Raw genomic sequence first — 18,733 nt, 5'->3', positions numbered from 1 at the left:
ATGACAAGAACATCTCTAAGGAACCAAAGATCGTATAGAGTGGAGCCACAGGCATGGAAGACCTGGATCTGCGTGTGGCCATGGAGGCTGACCCTCGTATACAAGGAGGATATTGAAGATGAAGAAATCAAATAGCCATGTGGCTATGATTTTACATAGGTTATCTATGTGGACAGAATAAAGGCAGGTCTTGGGTTCAATAGGAAACTGAAGTCAGGTTCCAGTGTCTTCAAGAAGTGGCAGAAATTTCTGTGTATTAATTTCCTAGGGGAAAAAAAAAATTATTTTATTTTTTTCCTGTACAAAATAGCATAAAGTAGGTGGCTTTAAACAAAACCGATAAATTGCCTCACAGTTCTGGAGGCGGTTAGCCAGAATTCAGTGTGTCAGTAAGGCTGTGCTCTCCATGAAGGCACTAGGAGAAGCTCTTTTCTGACCTCTCTCAGCTTCTGGTATTCCTCACATTGTATCTCCATCCTTCACATGGCCATTGTCTCCCTGTGTCTGTTCTCTGCTTTTATAAGGTTATCGCTCATATGGGATTAAGACCCACCCTATTCTGGTTTGAACTCGTGTTAACTAATCACATCTGCAAAGATCCTGTATCCAAAGAAGGTCACCTTTGAAGTATAGGAATTCAGACTTCAGCATATATTTTCGAAGGGCGTAGTTCAGTCCCTAACAAGGTACACTTAGCCAAAACTTTTGCATTGAGCTCTGTAGACCCCTGCTGCCACTGCTGTTGGGAGTTAGGAGCCGGGCTTCTTGGCTTTGGTTAGTTGTTGGCATGCCCCTCTGATGGAGCCAAACTGACCCACAGTATTAGCAAGAATGGTGAAGAGTTCTCGGAGCCAAGATGGCGGACTAGGCAGACGCTACCTCGGATCCCTCTTACAACAAAGACACGGAAAAACAAGTGAATCGATCTCATACATAACAATCTACGAACCCTGAACAACAAACACAGATTTAGAGACGGAGAACGAACTAATACGGGGAAACAGCGATTGTTTCCAGAGCCTGGAGCCAGCGTACCAGTCAGGTACGGCACAAGCACAGACAGCTGCTCCACCCCCCTGAACTAACCCCGGGAGGGGGACCAGCCGGTTCCACGGGTGGCGTGGGACGCAGCCAGTAGGAGAAGTCCCCGGGAGGCAGTGACTGGTCTTGGAGCAGGAAGAGCAGCGTCCCAGCCGGAGAACCGTCCCGCCGGGATTTGGACTGGACCCAGGTACGGCATAAACACGGAGAGCTGCTCCACCCCCCTGAACTAACCCCGTGAAGGGGCCCAGCCGGGTCGTGCGGGCGGCGTGGAACGCAGCCGGTAGGAGAAGTCCCCGGAAGGCAGCGACTGGTATTGGAGCACGGAGAACAGCGTCCCAGCCGGGGCACTCGGTCACAGCACAACCACGGGGAGCTGCTCCACCCATCTGAACTAACACCAGAAGGCGGCCCAACTAGTTCGCAGAGGCGGCACGGCCACGCGGCTGGAGGGACGAGAAGTCCCCAGGAGGCAGTGACTGATTTTGGAGTCGAGGGTGCACCGTCCCAGTAGGGGAGCCTTGACACTGGGCGTGGGGCTGGAAGCGGAGGATCTGACGTGACTCCAGCGGGCCAGACCCCCCGGGGGCAATCTCCACACAGCCAGCACACATAGGCGACGCACCCGCGGGAATCTCAGATATAATAGTCATTCCAAGCAAGACAAGCAACTCTGGCTATATTCTGAGGTGCTACTCTCCTATCTCTCTGTTCCCTCCCCCACCCTCCCCAGGCGGCTTCATTAACATCCGAATAGCCTGAGCCATAGGGAGAACTCTGATAGGGATCTGACTGCATTTTTTTTTTAGTGGATTTTCTGGAAAAACTAGTTTCCCAGTGATGGCTCGGAGACAACAATCCATATCAAACCACTTAAAGAAGCAGACCATGACAGCTTCTCCAACCCCCCAAACAAAAGAATCAAAATCTTTCCCAAATGAAGATACAATCCTGGAATTATCAGATACAGAATATAAAAAACTAATTTACAGAATGCTTAAAGATATCACAAATGAAATTAGGATAACTGCAGAAAAAGCCAAGGAACACACCGATAAAACTGTTGAAGAACTCAAAAAGATTATTCAAGAACATAGTGGAAAAATTAATAAGTTGCAAGAATCCATAGAGAGACAGCATGTAGAAATCCAAAAGATTAACAATAAAATTACAGAATTAGGCAACGCAATAGGAAGTCAGAGGAGCAGACTCGGGCAATTAGAATGCAGACTGGGACATCTGGAGGACCAGGGAATCAACACCAACATAGCTGAAAAAAAATCAGAGAAAAGAATTAAAAAAAATGAAGAAACCCTAAGAATTATGTGGGACTCTATCAAGAAGGATAACCTGCGGGTGATTGGAGTCCCAGAACAGGGAGGGGAGACAGAAAACACAGAGAAAATAGTTGAAGAACTCCTGACAGAAAACTTCCCTGACATCATGAAAAACGAAAGGATATCTATCCAAGATGCTCATCGAACCCCATTTAAGATTGATCCAAAAAGAAAAACACCAAGACATATTGTCATCAAACTCACCAAAACCAAAGATAAAGAGAAAATTTTAAAAGCAGCCAGGGAGAAAAGAAAGGTTTCCTTCAAGGGAGAATCAATAAGAATAAGTTCAGACTCCTCAGCAGAAACCATGCAGGCAAGAAGGGAATGGGACGACATATACAGAACACTGAAGGAGAAAAACTGCCAGCCAAGGATCATATATCCAGCAAAACTCTCTCTGAAATATGAAGGCGAAATTAAGATATTTACAGACAAACACAAGTTTAGAGAATTTACAAAAACCAAACCAAAGCTACAAGAAATACTAAAGGATATTGTTTGGTCAGAGAACCAATAATATCAGATATCAGCACAACACAAGGTCACAAAACAGAACGTCCTGATATCAACTCAAATAGGGAAATCACAAAAACAAACAAATTAAGATTAATTAAAAAAAAATACACATAGCAGGGAATCATGGAAGTCAATAGGTAAAAGATCACAATAATCAAAAAGAGGGACTAAATACAGGAGGCATTGAACTGCCATATGGAGAGTGATACAAGGCGATATAGAACAATAGAAGTCAGGTTTTTACTTAGAAAAATAGGGGTAAATAATAAGGTAACCACAAAAAGGTATAACAACTCTATAACTCAAGATAAAAGCCAAGAAAAACGTAACGACTCAACTAACATAAAATCAAACACTATGAAAATGAGGATCTCACAATTTACTAAGATAAACGCCTCAGCACAAAAAAGTATGTGGAAAAATGAAATTGTCAACAACACACATAAAAAGGCATCAAAATGACAGCACTAAAAACTTATTTATCTATAATTACCCTGAATGTAAATGGACTAAATGCACCAATAAAGAGACAGAGAGTCACAGACTGGATAAAGAAACACGATCCATCTATATGCTGCCTACAAGAGACACACCTTAGACTTAGAGACACAAACAAACTAAAACTCAAAGGATGGAAAAAAGTATATCAAGTAAACAGTAAGCAAAAAAGAAGAGGAGTAGCAATATTAATTTCTGACAAAATAGACTTTAGACTTAAATCCACCACAAAGGATAAAGAAGGACACTATATAATGATAAAAGGGACAATTGATCAGGAAGACATAACCATATTAAATATATATGCACCCAGTGACAGGGCTGCAAGATACATAAATCAAATTTTAACAGAATTGAAAAGTGAGATAGATACCTCCACAATTATAGTAGGAGACTTCAACACACCAGTTTCGGAGAAGGACAGGACATCCAGTAAGAAGCTCAATAGAGACACGGAAGATCTAATTACAACAATTAACCAACTTGACCTCATTGACTTATACAGAACTCTCCACCCAACTGCTGCAAAATATACTTTTTTTTCTAGCGCACATGGAACATTCTCTAGAATAGACCACATATTAGGTCATAAAACAAACCTTTGCAGAGTCCAAAACATCGAAATATTACAAAGCATCTTCTCAGACCACAAGGCAATAAAACTAGAGATCAATAACAGAAAAACTAGGGAAAAGAAATCAAATACTTGGAAAATGAACAATACCCTCCTGAAAAAAGACTGGGTTATAGAAGACATCAAGGAGGGAATAAGGAAATTCATAGAAAGCAACGAGAATGAAAATACTTCCTATCAAAACCTCTGGGACACAGCAAAGGCAGTGCTCAGAGGCCAATTTATATCGATAAATGCACACATACAAAAAGAAGAAAGAGCCAAAATCAGAGAACTGTCCCTACAACTTGAACAAATAGAAACTGAGCAACGAAAGAATCCATCAGGCTCCAGAAGAAAACAAATAATAAAAATTAGAGCTGAACTAAATGAATTAGAGAACAGAAAATCAATTGAAAGAATTAACAAAGCCAAAAGCTGGTTCTTTGAAAAAATTAACAAAATTGATAAACCATTGGCTAGACTGACTAAAGAAATACAGGAAAGGAAACAAATAACCCGAATAAGAAACGAGAAGGACCACATCACAACAGAACCAAATGAAATTAAAAGAATCATTTCAGATTATTATGAAAAATTGTACTCTAACAAATTTGAAAACCTAGGGGAAATGGATGAATTCTTGGAAAAACACTACCTACCTAAACTAACACATTCAGAAGTAGAACAACTAAATAGACCCATAACAAAAAAAGAGATTGAAACAGTAATCAAAAAACTCCCAACAAAAAAAAACCCTGGCCCGGACGGCTTCACTGCAGAGTTCTACCAAACTTTCAGAGAAGAGTTAACACCACTACTTCTGAAGGTATTCCAAAGCATAGAAAATGATGGAATACTACCCAACTCATTCTATGAAGCCACCATCTCCCTGATACCAAAACCAGGTAAAGACATTACAAAAAAAGAAAATTATAGACCTATATCCCTCATGAACATAGATGCAAAAATCCTCAACAAAATTCTAGCCAATAGAATCCAACAACACATCAAAAAAATAATTCACCCTGATCAAGTGGGATTTATACCAGGTATGCAAGGCTGGTTTAATATCAGAAAAACCATTAATGTAATCCATCACATAAATAAAACAAAAGACAAAAACCACATGATCTTATCAATTGATGCAGAAAAGGCATTTGACAAAGTCCAACACCCATTTATGATAAAAACTCTTACCAAAATAGGAATGGAAGGAAAATTCCTCAACAAAATAAAGGGCATCTATGCAAAGCCAACAGCTAACATCAGTCTAAATGGAGAGAACCTGAAAGCATTTCCCTTGAGAACGGGAACCAGACAAGGATGCCCTTTATCACTGCTCTTATTCAACATCGTGTTGGAAGTCTTAGCCAGGGCAATTAGGCTAGACAAAGAAATAAAAGGTATCCGGATTGGCAAGGAGGAAGTAAAGTTATCACTATTTGCAGATGACATGATTATATACACAGAAAACCCTAAGGAATCCTCCAGAAAACTACTGAAACTAATAGAAGAGTTTGGCAGAGTCTCAGGTTATAAAATAAACATACAAAAATCACTTGGATTCCTCTACATCAACAAAAAGAACACCGAAGAGGAAATCACCAAATCAATACCATTCACTGTAGCCCCCAAGAAGATAGGATACTCACTTAGGAATAAATCTTACCAAGGATGTAAAAGACGTATACAAAGAAAACTACAAAGCTCTACTACAAGAAATTCAAAAGGACATACTTAAGTGGAAAAACATACCCTGCTCATGGATAGGAAGACTTAACATAGTAAAAATGTCTATTCTACCAAAAGCCATCTATACATTTAACGCACTTCCGATCCAAATTCTAATGTCATATTTTAAGGGGATAGAGAAACAAATCACCAATTTCATATGGAAGGGAAAGAAGCCCCGGATAAGCAAAGCACTACTGAAAAAGAAGAAGAAAGTGGGAGGCCTCACTTTACCTGACTTCAGAACCTATTATACAGCCACAGTAGTCAAAACAGCCTGGTACTGGTACAACAACAGGCACATAGACCAATGGATCAGAATTGAGAACCCAGACATAGATCCATCCACGTATGAGCAGTTGATATTTGACAAAGGACCAGTGTCAATTAATTGGGGAAAAGATAGCCTTTTTAACAAATGGTGCTGGCATAACTGGATATCCATTTGCAAAAAAATGAAACAGGACCCATACCTCACACCATGCACAAAAACTAACTCCAAGTGGATCAAAGACCTAAACATAAAGACTAAAACGATAAAGATCATGGAAGAAAAAATTGGGACAACCCTAGGAGCCCTAATACAAGGTATAAACAGAATACAAAACATTACCAAAAATGATGAAGAGAAACCCGATAACTGGGAGCTCCTAAAAATCAAACACCTATGCTCATCTAAAGACTTCACCAAAAGAGTAAAAAGACCACCTACAGATTGGGAAAGAATTTTCAGCTATGACATCTCCGACCAGCGCCTGATCTCTAAAATCTACATGATTCTGTCAAAACTCAACCACAAAAAGACAAACAACCCAATCAAGAAGTGGGCAAAGGATATGAACACACATTTCACTAAAGAAGATATTCAGGCAGCCAACAGATACATGAGAAAATGCTCTCGATCATTAGCCATTAAAGAAATGCAAATTAAAACTACGATGAGATTTTATCTCACACCAGCAAGGCTGGCATTAATCCAAAAAACACAAAATAATAAATGTTGGAGAGGCTGCGGAGAGATTGGAACTCTCATACACTGCTGGTGGGAATGTAAAATGGTACAACCACTTTGGAAATCTATCTGGCGTTATCTTAAACAGTTAGAAATAGAACTACCATACAACCCAGAAATCCCACTCCTGGGAATATACCCTAGAGATACAAGAGCCTTCATACAAACAGATATATGCACACCCATGTTTATTGCAGCTCTGTTTACAATAGCAAAAAGTTGGAAGCAACCAAGGTGTCCATCAACAGATGAATGGTTAAATAAATTGTGGTATATTCACACAATGGAATACTACGCATCGATAAAGAACAGTGACGAATCTGTGAAACATTTCATAACATGGAGGAACCTGGAAGGCATTATGCTGAGCGAAATGAGTCAGAGGCAAAAGGACAAATATTGTATAAGACCACTATTATAAAATCTTGAGAAATAGTAAACCTGAGAAGAACACATGCTTTTGTGGTTACGAGGGGGGGAGGGAGGGAGGGTGGGAGAGGGTTTTTTATTGATTAATCAGTAGATAAGAACTGCTTTAGGTGAAGGGAAAGACAACACTCAATACATGGAAGGTCAGCTCAATTGGACTAGACCAAAAGCAAAGAAGTTTCCCGGATAAAATGAATGCTTCAAAGGTCAGCAGAGCAAGGGCGGGGGTCTGGGGAAGATGGTTTGCGGGGACTTCTAAGTCAATTGGCAAAATAATTCTATTATGAAAACACTCTGCATCCCACTTTGAAATGTGGCGTCTGGGGTCTTAAATGCTAACAAGCGGCCATCTAAGATGCATCAATTGGTCTCAACCCACCTGGAGCAAAGGAAAATGAAGAACACCAAGGTCACACGACAACTAGGAGCCCACGAGACAGAAAGGGCCACATGAACCAGAGACCTACATCATCCTGAGACCAGAAGAACTAGTTGGTGCCCGGCCACAATCGATGACTGCCCTGACAGGGAGCACAGCAGAGGACCCCTGAGGGAGCAGGAGATCAGTGGGATACAGACCCCAAATTCTCATAAAAAGACCAAACTTAATGGTCTGACTAAGACTAGAGGAATCCCGGCAGCCATGCTCCCCAGACCTTCTGTTGGCACAGGACAGAAACCGTCCCCGAAGACAACTCATCAGACATGAAAGGGACTGGTCAGCGGGTGGGAGAGAGACGCTGATGAAGAGTGAGCTAATTATATCAGGTGGACACTTGAGATTGTGTTGGCAACTCTTGTCTGGAGGGGGGATGGGAGGATAGAGAGAGAGGGAAGCCGGCAAAATTGTCAAGAAAGGAGAGACTGAAAGGGCTGACTCAAGAGGGGGAGAGCAAGTGGGAGTAGGGAGTGAGATGTATGTAAACTTACATGTGACAGACTGATTGGATTTGTAAACATTCACTTGAAGCTTAATAAAAGTTATAAAAAAAATAATAATAATAAGCTTCAGTTATCTAAAACGTACATACGCAAAAAACCTAATTTCTCAGTAATGTCAGATAACTTCTATTACATTCCGTATCAGTTGTTCAAGGCGTGATCAAGGCAGAGACTCATAATTTGTCTCCGGGCATTTTTTGCTATAAAATCTGCAAAGTACATTGCAAAGTACTTTGACAACATGTAGCAAGTATACATTGCAAAGTACTTTGACAATATGTATCAAGATCTATCCTAAAAGCCACTGTTGATCCTGTATGTTAAGAAATTAATTTTAAATATTAAAAAAAGCTTTGTGGATAATTCATTGCAGGACTGTGTACATTAAAAATAGAAAGAATCTAACAAACACTAAAAAAAAAAAAAAAAAAGAACGGTGAAGAATGGACTAAATGCCTGAGGCTCAGGGCTTGTCTTAGTCATCTAGTTCCACTATGACAGAAATACCACAAGTGGATGGCTTTAACAAAGAGAAATTTATTCTCTCACAGTCTAGGAGGCTAGAAGTCCAAATTCAGGGTGCCAGCTCCAGGGAAAGGCTTTCTCTGTCTGTCGGCTCTGGAGGAAGGTCCTTGTCCTCAACCTTCCCCTGGACTAGGAGCTTCTCAGCACAGGACGCGTTCCTCTCCTGGTTCTTCATTCTTAGTGACATAAGGTTCCCCCCCCACCCCCCGCCCTCCCCACCCCTGTCTCTCTGCTGCTTCTCTCTTTTATATCTCAAAAGAGATGGACTTAAGATACAACCTGATCTTGTAGAATGAGTCCTGCATCATTAACATAACTGCCTCTAATCCTGCCTCATTAAGGTCATAGAGATAGGATTTACAACACATAGGATAATCATATCAGATGGACAATTACACAGTACAGGAAATCATGGTCTAGCCAAGGTGACACACATTTTCGGGGGACACAATTCAGTCCATAACAGTGCTGTTTCGGGTGTTTAATCTTCCCAGAATGGACCTGGACTTCAGGTGCAGCCAAGCCCTGCTCTATGCAGAGATCATGTTACATTCACATATCCGGACATTACATGTGCACTCATGTTTGGTATTACAGTAAAGAAAGTGTGTCTAAATCCCTGCAAATGCATGATTCTTACGAAGTTTGAGGGATTGGTGATTAGAAGGTGACAGGAAGACATTATTTAATAATTACAGGAGAATGCATTCCTTCGTAGGGATAATGCAGTTCATGAAAAATAAAAATCATTCAATTATTTCTCTGCTGAAAAGTGTCAGTATCATAAATAGCATGGTGTCAGTAGACACAGGTCACGATTTAGGTCTCCAGATGGAGATTAAAGTATTAATAGTCATGGGGTAGATACCTTGTTACAGAGGTGGAGACGGATGTGTCAGTAGGTTCACTGGTTTTTTCCCGAGGTGCCACAGCCGTGAGTACTGGGTTAAAAACGAGGTCAGCCCCACTTTGTGTTTTTCCTCCATGGGACACTACCTGCAACATGGAACACCCCAAAGCTGTCAAAATAAACTCTGATGGCATGATGTCCTGTATCAGTTATTCATCCAGAAAAAAATAATAATAAAGAAAAAAAAAAACTGTTCCAAACATCATTTCCACATGCATAAAGTAGGGAAAAAAAAGAAAAAAAGTCTCTGGTCTTTGAAAATACCTGTTGTAAAGAATTAAATAGTGTGTGCTTTTGTTTGTTTCTGCTACACCAATTGTCATGCCTTATATATTCACCAAGCTATGCTCTAAAATGCAGACCATCTGAGTGTGCACACACAGAGCTGAATGTACTGCGGAGTAACCGAGCCGTCACCACCTGCCACTGAGTCGACTCTGACTCGTGACGACCCTGTGTGTATCAGAGTAGAACTTTCCTCCACAGGGTTTTCAATCGCTGGTTTTTCAGAAGTAGATCTCCAGGCTTTTCTTCTGAGGCACCTCTGGGTGGACTTGAACCTCCAGCCTTTTGGTTAGCCACTGAGTGCGCTAACCATTTGCACCCTCCAGGGACTCCATGACACGTAGTTAGCCCTGACTAAATTTGAATTAAGTAAACACAAAGCTGATAACAAAAGCCAAGTTGGCCTGTGCCTACAGGGAGAGCTGCTGATTCCAGGGATGGTGTCGCAGAAGCTGGGTCGTGATGGTTCCTAGAAATACAGATACATCTAATTTTAAAGATATATTCCTGAAATATTAAAAGAATTGTAAAAGTGGCAGTGAATTATTTAGACACAGCATCCCTGCATGCACGACGCAGCGTTCCGTGGTGTGGGATGTATGCTCTGAGGAAAGTCTCACAAAGCTTTGTGGGGGCTGTATGTTTTCAAATAAGGCAGGAATGCAATTGAAGGCGTCTGAGTCCCTTCATCTGGCTTCCCTGCCACCCGGCAGAGCTCCCTGTGATTACAAAGGTGCCTCATTTCTGGAATGATAAGTGGTGGGGATTTAATTCCTCCCAGCTAAGGTGTGAAAGCGGGTTTTCAATTTACAGATAAAAAGTCTGCCTCTGGATTCGAGCATTGCTCAGTTTTGCCTGAGGTGAGTCCATTAGAAGTAGCGCCCACCGTCTGCCCGTGTCTTCAGTGCGAGCGTGTGCAGACTCAGAGAAATGACGCAGGAAGGGAGGGGTAAGAAGTAAGACACCCCCGCCATCTAGAAGAGATGTAGCTCTCCTGTGACTGTTACAGGAAGTAAAAACTTCCCCAAACCAAGCCTGTTGCTGTGGAGTCCATTCCGACTTGTAGTGACCTCATGTGACAGACTAGAACTGCCCCATAAGTTGTTTTTTTTTTTTTTCCTGCTGTATGGCTGTAATCTTTATGGGAGAAAATCGCCAAGTCTTTAAACAACCAAGTTCTAAATTTTTAGATGCTTTATTTGTAAGGAAATACCCTCTTCACCCCTGGCCTCTCTGACCACATTTTTGCTTCATCACATTCAATTTGTAGGGGAAAATGTATTCTGTCTCCAGGATCCTGGATCATTTCAAGTCTATGAATATTTATGGGGTTCTTTCAACTAGACAGAGGTTGGTGCCCAGAGGACAGGAAGATGAGTGAGATATAGCCCTTGGCTTGCAGGGACTTTTAACTAACAAAGAAGGAGAGGTAAATACATTTTTTCCCCTTTTTGAATGGCCAAATATAATAAGGCAAAAAATATAAAAATGCTATAATTATATGTTAAAACCCAAAAACCAATCCTGTTGCAGTCAAGTCGATTACGACTCATAGAGACCCTATATCAAATCCTTTGTTGTATGAGGTTAGATATAAGTAAACATAAAAATAATTACATACACAAGAAACTTCACTTGACATTGATCTTTCATTAGGTACCCGGGAAAATAAGCCTTATGGAAGTTGTTATTGTTGTTAGTTGCTGCCCAGTCAGCCCCAACTCATGGTGACCCTGTGGACAGTGGGCCAAATACTGCCCAGACCTGTGCCATCGCCATGAACTGTGGGTTGGACTGTTACAGTGCATAAGATTTTCATTGGCTGATTTTTGGAAGTACATAGTGAGACCTTTCTTCCTAGTCCCTCTTAGTCTGGAAGCTCTGCTGAAACCTGTCACCATCCAAGCAATATACAAGCCTCCGCTGACAGATGGGTGTGGCTGTGGGTGAGGTACATCGGCCAGGAATCGAACCCAGGTCTCCTGCATGAAAGGCGGGAATTCTACCAGGGAATTCTACCACTGAACCGCGAATGTCCCATGCTAAGCCTTATGGAAAGGTCTCTTAAACATTGCTTCTAACTAGACTAAATACATCATGTAGAAAGTGGTTTGATTAACAAGAAATGGAACCAACATTCATCTTGTCTCAAGTATCCATAAAGTAACCAAGTATTTCCTCTCCCACCCATCCTATAACCCACCCTCCATGGTACCCAACAGGGTCTCGAGGAGCTTCCTTTCAGATCCCGAGGCCCCATTGGCACCGTCTTCACCCTTTCCTCTCTGACTTAGAATTCTCTCTTGGGTCTTCCATCCTGTGAGTGTCGCCCCCTGCTGGAGCATATATCTTTGTTCCATAGAAAGCCTAGGACTCCAACAAGAGGTGAAAAGTGGTATCTTGGATAGTCATGGGCGAGAAGATGCAGCCTGTGGGTTGGGGAGAGGATCTCTTCTGGCCCCTCGCTGTAAAGTAAAGGAAGGGGTCCTGGTGCTTTGAGTCCCACAGGAGGGGACAAGAAAGATACTAGTCATTGCTCCCTTCAGCAGCATATATACTAAACTTGGAATGATACAGACAAGATTAGCATGGCCCCTGCACAAGGATGACATCTAAAGTCCTGAGGCATTCCATGTTTTTGTGTATTGTTTAATGAGAAACCGATTTGCTCTATAAACCTTCACCTAAAGCATAATAAAAAAAAAAAAAAGAAGAAGAAGATACAAGCCAGTTGTCAGCATCAGAGAGATCAAGAGACCCACGAGCACTCCCGTGAGCCCTCAAGCCTGACCCCCATGTCCTGGTACAGCATCCCCCAGTCAGAAACCCTCAGGTTAGAGGGGTCTGGAGAAACAGCCCTTGTAGACTTAAAGGGCATAATAATGCATCTGGTACAGAGGAGGGCTGTATAAAATTCACAGTTAAATCCCAAGAAGTAGAGGGTTGTTTATTAGAAATAAGTAGCAGAATGGGAGAAAGAACAAAGGAAGGGAGCCAAGGAGGGAAGGAAGGAAGGGGGGAGAGAGGGAGGGAGGGAGGGTAGAGAGAGAGCAAGAAGGAAGGAGGGAGGGAGGAAAGGAGGGAGGGGAGGAAAGGAGGGAGGGAAGGAAAGAGGGAGGGTGGGAGGAAGATGGAGGTGCACGGTGAATCAGTCGCCCTGGCCACATGTAGCACTCTATACATCTATCCCAGCGATTGGTCCCTGGGTCAGGAGGGAAGCATATTATGACTGCAACAGCCCCCCACTCCCCCACCTGTAAAATAGATTTTCAAAACAAGCAGGGCTGCTCTCCCTGGAGAAAGAAGGCGGTCATGGAGGCAGACTCCTGGCATGGAAGCCATCAGGTTGTGTTTGCCACGTTGTATTAACCCGTTACTAACACAGACTAACCAAGCCGCCGTGTTTGCAGTGTTCGAAAAGGAGAATGATAAACAGCAGAAGTCAAGTTAAAAAAAAAAAAGCATAGCTGGCCAGAGTAATTAAGGCTGCATGTTTTTGTATTTTCGGCTCTGATAAGTCGGGAATTCAGCCACAGTGGACACTAACGGGTCGACCTCCGTTAGTTGCCTGCCATCTTCAATTAGAGGCCTTCTCAGCGCCCTGCTGCTCCCTGTCTGTATGCAGGCTGTCAGGAGTTTGGGGCCATCAATAGAGTACTAATCATATACCCACACTAGCCATACCATGGGGTAGCCTGTGTGACTGCCGGGTGGGCAATAAGTAGGAAGTCTTCGTGGAATTTGGGTTCTGTCTTGCCCTGGCTGGTGGAGAGGTAACAGCCCCCGACTTGCTCTGGGTTTTCCCCTTCATCTGCCGATTTATCAGATTTTAAGAGCTACAGCTGCTAACCAAAAGGTCGACAGTTCGGATCCACTGCTGCTCCTTGAAAATCCTGTGGAGCAGTTCTACTCTGGCCTATAGGGTTGCTATGAGTTGGAATTGACTCAAAGGCAACAGCCTTTTTATGGAGCCACAGAGATGAACCACAGCCTGGGAGGGGACCTGGTTCTCACATTTTATCTTGCCTGAGTTGCAATTCTAGCCACTACAAATACGTCTCAACGTTAGTATCCCTTAAAATGGGCACTTCATCTGGCCCATGCAAAACAGGCAGCAGGGTGCAATGCTTGAGACTTAGATTCCAATCAGAGCCTGGGTTCACATCCCAGTTCCGGCCCATGCTGGGAGTGTGGCCCTGAGCAAGTGACTCCATCTCTTTGTGCTTCAGGGTTCCTCACTACCGTGGACGTCATGACAGTGCTCTCTGCATACACTTGTCTGAACTTGAATTAGATAATATCGGAATAATGCTTGTACTTGGTAGATATCATAGAAGTGCTCACTGAATGAATACGTGGATGAATGAATGAATGAACTTCCTCAAGTTGTAAGCAGATGTCCAAAGTTTGTCAGACTTAGTCTCGCCATCCTTGCCTCAAAGGAGCATGCTGGCTGTACTTCTTCCAAGACGTATTTGTTCGTTCTTCTGGCAGTCCATGGCATATTCAATATTCTTCACCAACACCACAATTCAAAGGCGTCAGTTCTTCTTCTTCAGTCTTCCTTATTCATGTCCAGCTTTCGCATGCATATGAGACGATTGAAAATACCGTGGGTTGGATCAGGCTCACCTTAGTCTTCAAGGTGACATCTTTGCTTTTAACACTTTAAAGAGGTCTTTTACAGCAGATTTGCCCAATGCAATGCGTGTTTTGATTTCTTGACTGCTGCTTCCATGGATGTTGATTGAGGATGCAAGTAAAATGAAATCCTTGACCACTTCAATCTTTTCTCCTTTTATCATGATGTTGCTTATTGGTCCACTTGTGAGGAATTTTATTTTCTTTATGTTGAGGTGTAATCCATACTGAAGGTTGTGGTCTTTGATTTTCATCAGCAAGTGCTTCAAGACCTCTTCACTTTCAGCAAGCAAGGTTGTGTCATCTGCACAACACAGGTTGTTAACAAGTTTTCCTCCTGTCCTGTTTTTCTTCATGTAATCCAGCTTCTCAGATTATTTGCGCAGCATACAGATTGAATAAGTGTGATGAAAGAATACCACCCTGATGCACACCTTTCCTGACCTTAAACCACACAGTATCCCCTTGTTCCGTCTGAACAACTACCTCTTGATCTCTGTACAGGTTCCCCATGAGCACAGTTAAGTGTCCTGGAATTCTATTCTTCACAGTGTTATCCATAATTTGGTATGATCCACACAGTCGAATGCCTTTGCATAATCAATAAAACACAGGTAAACATCCTTCTGGTGCTCTCTGCTTTCAGCCAGGATCCATCTGACATCAGCAGTGATATCCCTGGTTCCGTGTCCTCTTCTGAATCCACCTTGAAGTTTTGGCAGTTCCCTGTCCATATAATTCTGTAGCTGCTTCTGAATGAGCTTTAGCAAAATTTTACTTTTCTGTGATATTATTAATGAAGTTGTGCGATAATTTCTGCATTCAGTTGGATCACCTTTCTTGAGAATAGGCACTAATATGGATCTCTTCCAGTCAGTTGGCCAGGTAGCTGTCTTCCAAATTTCTTGGCATGGACAAGTGAGCACTTCCAGCTCTGCATCTGTTTGCTCAAACATCTCAGTTGGTATTCTGTCAATTCCTGGAGCCAATAAGACAAACTGACAGGTGCACAGGGGAGCCATCATCCTACCATCTGGGATTAACTACTGCCAATATTTTCCCGCATATTTTCTACTTCTTTATGTACAAAATTAGAACCCTATAATAAAACTGTACATATTCATTTGTAATGTCATTTCCTCACTTGCAGTTTGATAAGTATTACCCCATAGTTTTACATTTTTTTTTTATATAAGATGGTTATTTCTTAAATCAATACCCTATTGTTAGAATTTGGATGGATTCCATTTGTCGTTTTCTATAATGCAGTAAGAAACTTTCCATATGGAATTCTCCCCCTTTTGGGGGGATGAGGGTATTTGGGAAAATTGTTCCTATAGTTGTTGTTCAATGCTGTTGAGTTGATTTCAACTCATAGCAACCCCGTGTGATAGAGTAGAACTCCACCATAGGGTTTTCTAGGCTGTAATCTTTAAGCAGCCCTGGTGGGTCAATGGTTAAGCAATTGACTGCTAACTGAATGGTCGGTGGTTTGAACCCATCAGCTGCTCCATGGGAGAAATATATGGTAGTCTGTTTTAGTAAAGATTTACAGCCTTAGAAACCCTATGGGGCAGTTCTACTCTGTCTTAAGGGTCACTATGAGTTGAAATCAACTTGTCGGCAGTGGGTTTGGGCAATCTTTAAGGAGTCCCGGCAGCGCAGTGGTTAAGTTCTTGGCTTCTAACCAAAAGGTCAGTGATTCAAATCCACCCAGTGGCTCCTTGGGAGAAAAGACCTGGAGATCTGCTTCCGTAAAGATTACAGCCTAGAAAATCCTATGGGGCAGTTCTACTCTGTCACATGGGGTCGCCCTGAGTCGGAATAGACTTGAAAGCTCAACAACAGTCTTTGCCTCTCTCTTCCACTCTTCTTTTCTCCCTTTTATTTATCAAATTCCAATTTAACAGCTGCTGCTTAAGGAGGTGTTTTGTGATGTATGTTCTTCCTGAGGTTGGGAGACCCTATTCTAGCGTCGAAGTATTGACATTCCCCCAATGACATAACCAAGAACCCCTTGGACGTGAAGACCTACACTCTTTGCTCTGGCATATTGCATTCGGAGGTGACCTTGGTGTGGTGGGCCACCAGAAACCCACGTTCTGACTTTGTTTTGACATGTGGAGAAATAACAAGAAATGCCTTGGAAAATAGCAATGTTGCTGATTTGCTGTTGTTACTGCAGCCTGCAAAGTTTGTTACTTTCCACTGGAGACCGATTTTATTGCATAAGCTGACTGTCTCATGTTTCTTGCCATCTCTCAAGTACACTCCCTAATATAATTTATTCATTGAAGCATACAATCGTGTTTCTGCCTTAGGGGTTTATTTTCATCTCTTTACAATACACGAAATTAAACCCCAAAGACAGTAGCAGTATATGTTTCAAACAATTCTTCTATAGACATTTGTAATTTATATTTCCTGTAATATAACAAGATCCTATACATTGATCAAGAGTGCTGTAAAGAAAGTAAACGGAACTGTAAAGTGTGGCTGGAATATATTTTAACCAAGACATTTATATCAGTCTGGACTTCAGCAGTGCTTCCCGGAGCCGAGGATGGGAGGTTTCTGCTCCTTACCAACCTGTTCCTGCTCATTTCTAACAGTGTTAGTTTTTCTGAAGGAACCCTCATTCCTATTCTTTATCTTATTATCCAGTCTTTTTCCCTTTACCAGGGAAAACCTCTTCCCTGAACACACCCAGCTATAAATGAAGGGATTAGCTAGGCAGGACCCCAAAGCCAGCTACTTAACCACTGCGCCACCAAGACTTATTAACCAGCAATTAAGTCTGAGTAATTCAGGGAATGGGCGGCCTTAGCAGAACCAGGGAGGAAGATGATTACGGGTTTGAGTACGCGGCTTACTGAGTGAAATGTCTGTCATGCCATTAGAAGTGGCATCTAAACTCCCCAGGCGGGGAGAATACCGCTAGTGATATTATCCTGAGGAAAGTGTCAGCAGCTGGTAGCTGTAAACACGTCCGTTTGGCTTTGGTTTGGTTTTGAAGCGAAGAGTAGCATGCTGGGTAGGGGCTGGTAGCTGTCCACTTGGAGAGAGCGTGGTGGCTCAGACTGGGTCGGACCACTCCCTCCTGTGTGACCGGGCAGTGTACTCAGCCTCTCCATGCTTGGGTCTCTGACTGTAACCAGCTGTCCTCTCCTGCGGTTGTCCAGAAGGTCACTGGGCAAACCACCCGCAGACAGGGCATACTCAGCAAATCCTGTTGGTGCTGGTGGTTGTCAGCAAGTTGATTCCAACTCCGGGCACCCCGTGTGTGTCAGAGTAGAACTGGGGTCCACAGGGTTTTCAACAGCTGATTTTTCAGAAGTAGGTAACCAGGCCTTTCCTCTGAGGCTCCTCTGGGTGGATTTGAACAGCCCACCTCTAGGTTAGTAGTCTAGCACTTAACCATTTGCACCACGCACAAACTATTCCATAACCTAAATTGTTGTTTTTTAAATTATTATTATTTGAAGTCTATAGAAAAAAAAACTTGGAAAACATCAACATTGAGAGGAGAAGAGGAGGAAGCAAAGCTAACAGACAGAAATGAAGTTGTTGTAGCAGAAGGGGACCAAGCTAAGACGGGGTCTCCAACAACAGGGCGGGATAGAACGGAAAGGCAAAAACGCTGGGCACACAGGGCCAACCACCAAAATTTAAAGATTAAACATTCAAATCAGGTGTAATAAGCCAACTAGGTAATACACAAATGAAGAATATAGCATAATGATTCAAGAAGTAAGATCTTATTCTGAGTGACTTTGCTGTTCAAAAAAGTCCTGAAAATTTAGGGAAAAAAGGGGAGTGAAATGACCATTAGTAATTGCTTAAAGTATAGCTGTGTTTTTAAAAGTTTTCCTCTGTGGTTTACGATATCCTGTTTCTCATTTTTTCTCATATTCTTTATTATCTTTCAAGACCCTCACTAGTTTTTGCACCAGACAGACTTCATAGTTAGGTTGACCTGGAGAGTTCTTTGCTCAGGAATGGTGAGAGTGAGTCATCTTTAGCCCCAAATTCAAATAACACCAGCAGACAGTGTCGCTAACGGACCATGGTGCTTTCTGCCTTTGTTTCAGCGTTAAAGTAGTGGCACTTCATTAATTTTTAAAGGGATTTGATTTCCCTATCAAAGAGTTCATAGAATTCCTTAACTTTCAGTTTCCTAAGAAAGCTAAAGTACTGTGCTCACCAAAGTATGCGGCTCACGTATTTTTCTGTTTTTCCATTAAACA

At 42.3% G+C, this 18,733-nt stretch overlaps 1 protein-coding gene and 1 non-coding gene across 2 annotated transcripts in view; both read left to right on the top strand.

Moving 5' to 3' along the window:
- The window catches only part of CNTNAP2 (contactin associated protein 2), a 2,020,907-nt gene that overhangs the window by 500,945 nt on the left and 1,501,229 nt on the right, over positions 1–18,733 (top strand). The gene's annotated exons all lie outside the window — the stretch shown is intronic.
- On the top strand, positions 12,379–12,485 carry LOC126082307 (U6 spliceosomal RNA). Its single transcript, XR_007518544.1, has one exon. It is a non-coding gene; the product is annotated as a U6 spliceosomal RNA (small nuclear RNA).

Source organism: Elephas maximus, chromosome 8, assembly GCF_024166365.1.
Source record: "Elephas maximus indicus isolate mEleMax1 chromosome 8, mEleMax1 primary haplotype, whole genome shotgun sequence".
NCBI classification, from domain to species: Eukaryota; Metazoa; Chordata; class Mammalia; order Proboscidea; family Elephantidae; genus Elephas; species Elephas maximus.
The sequence above is the reverse complement of the archived record's forward strand: the minus strand, read 5'-3'. Positions and strand labels throughout refer to the sequence as shown.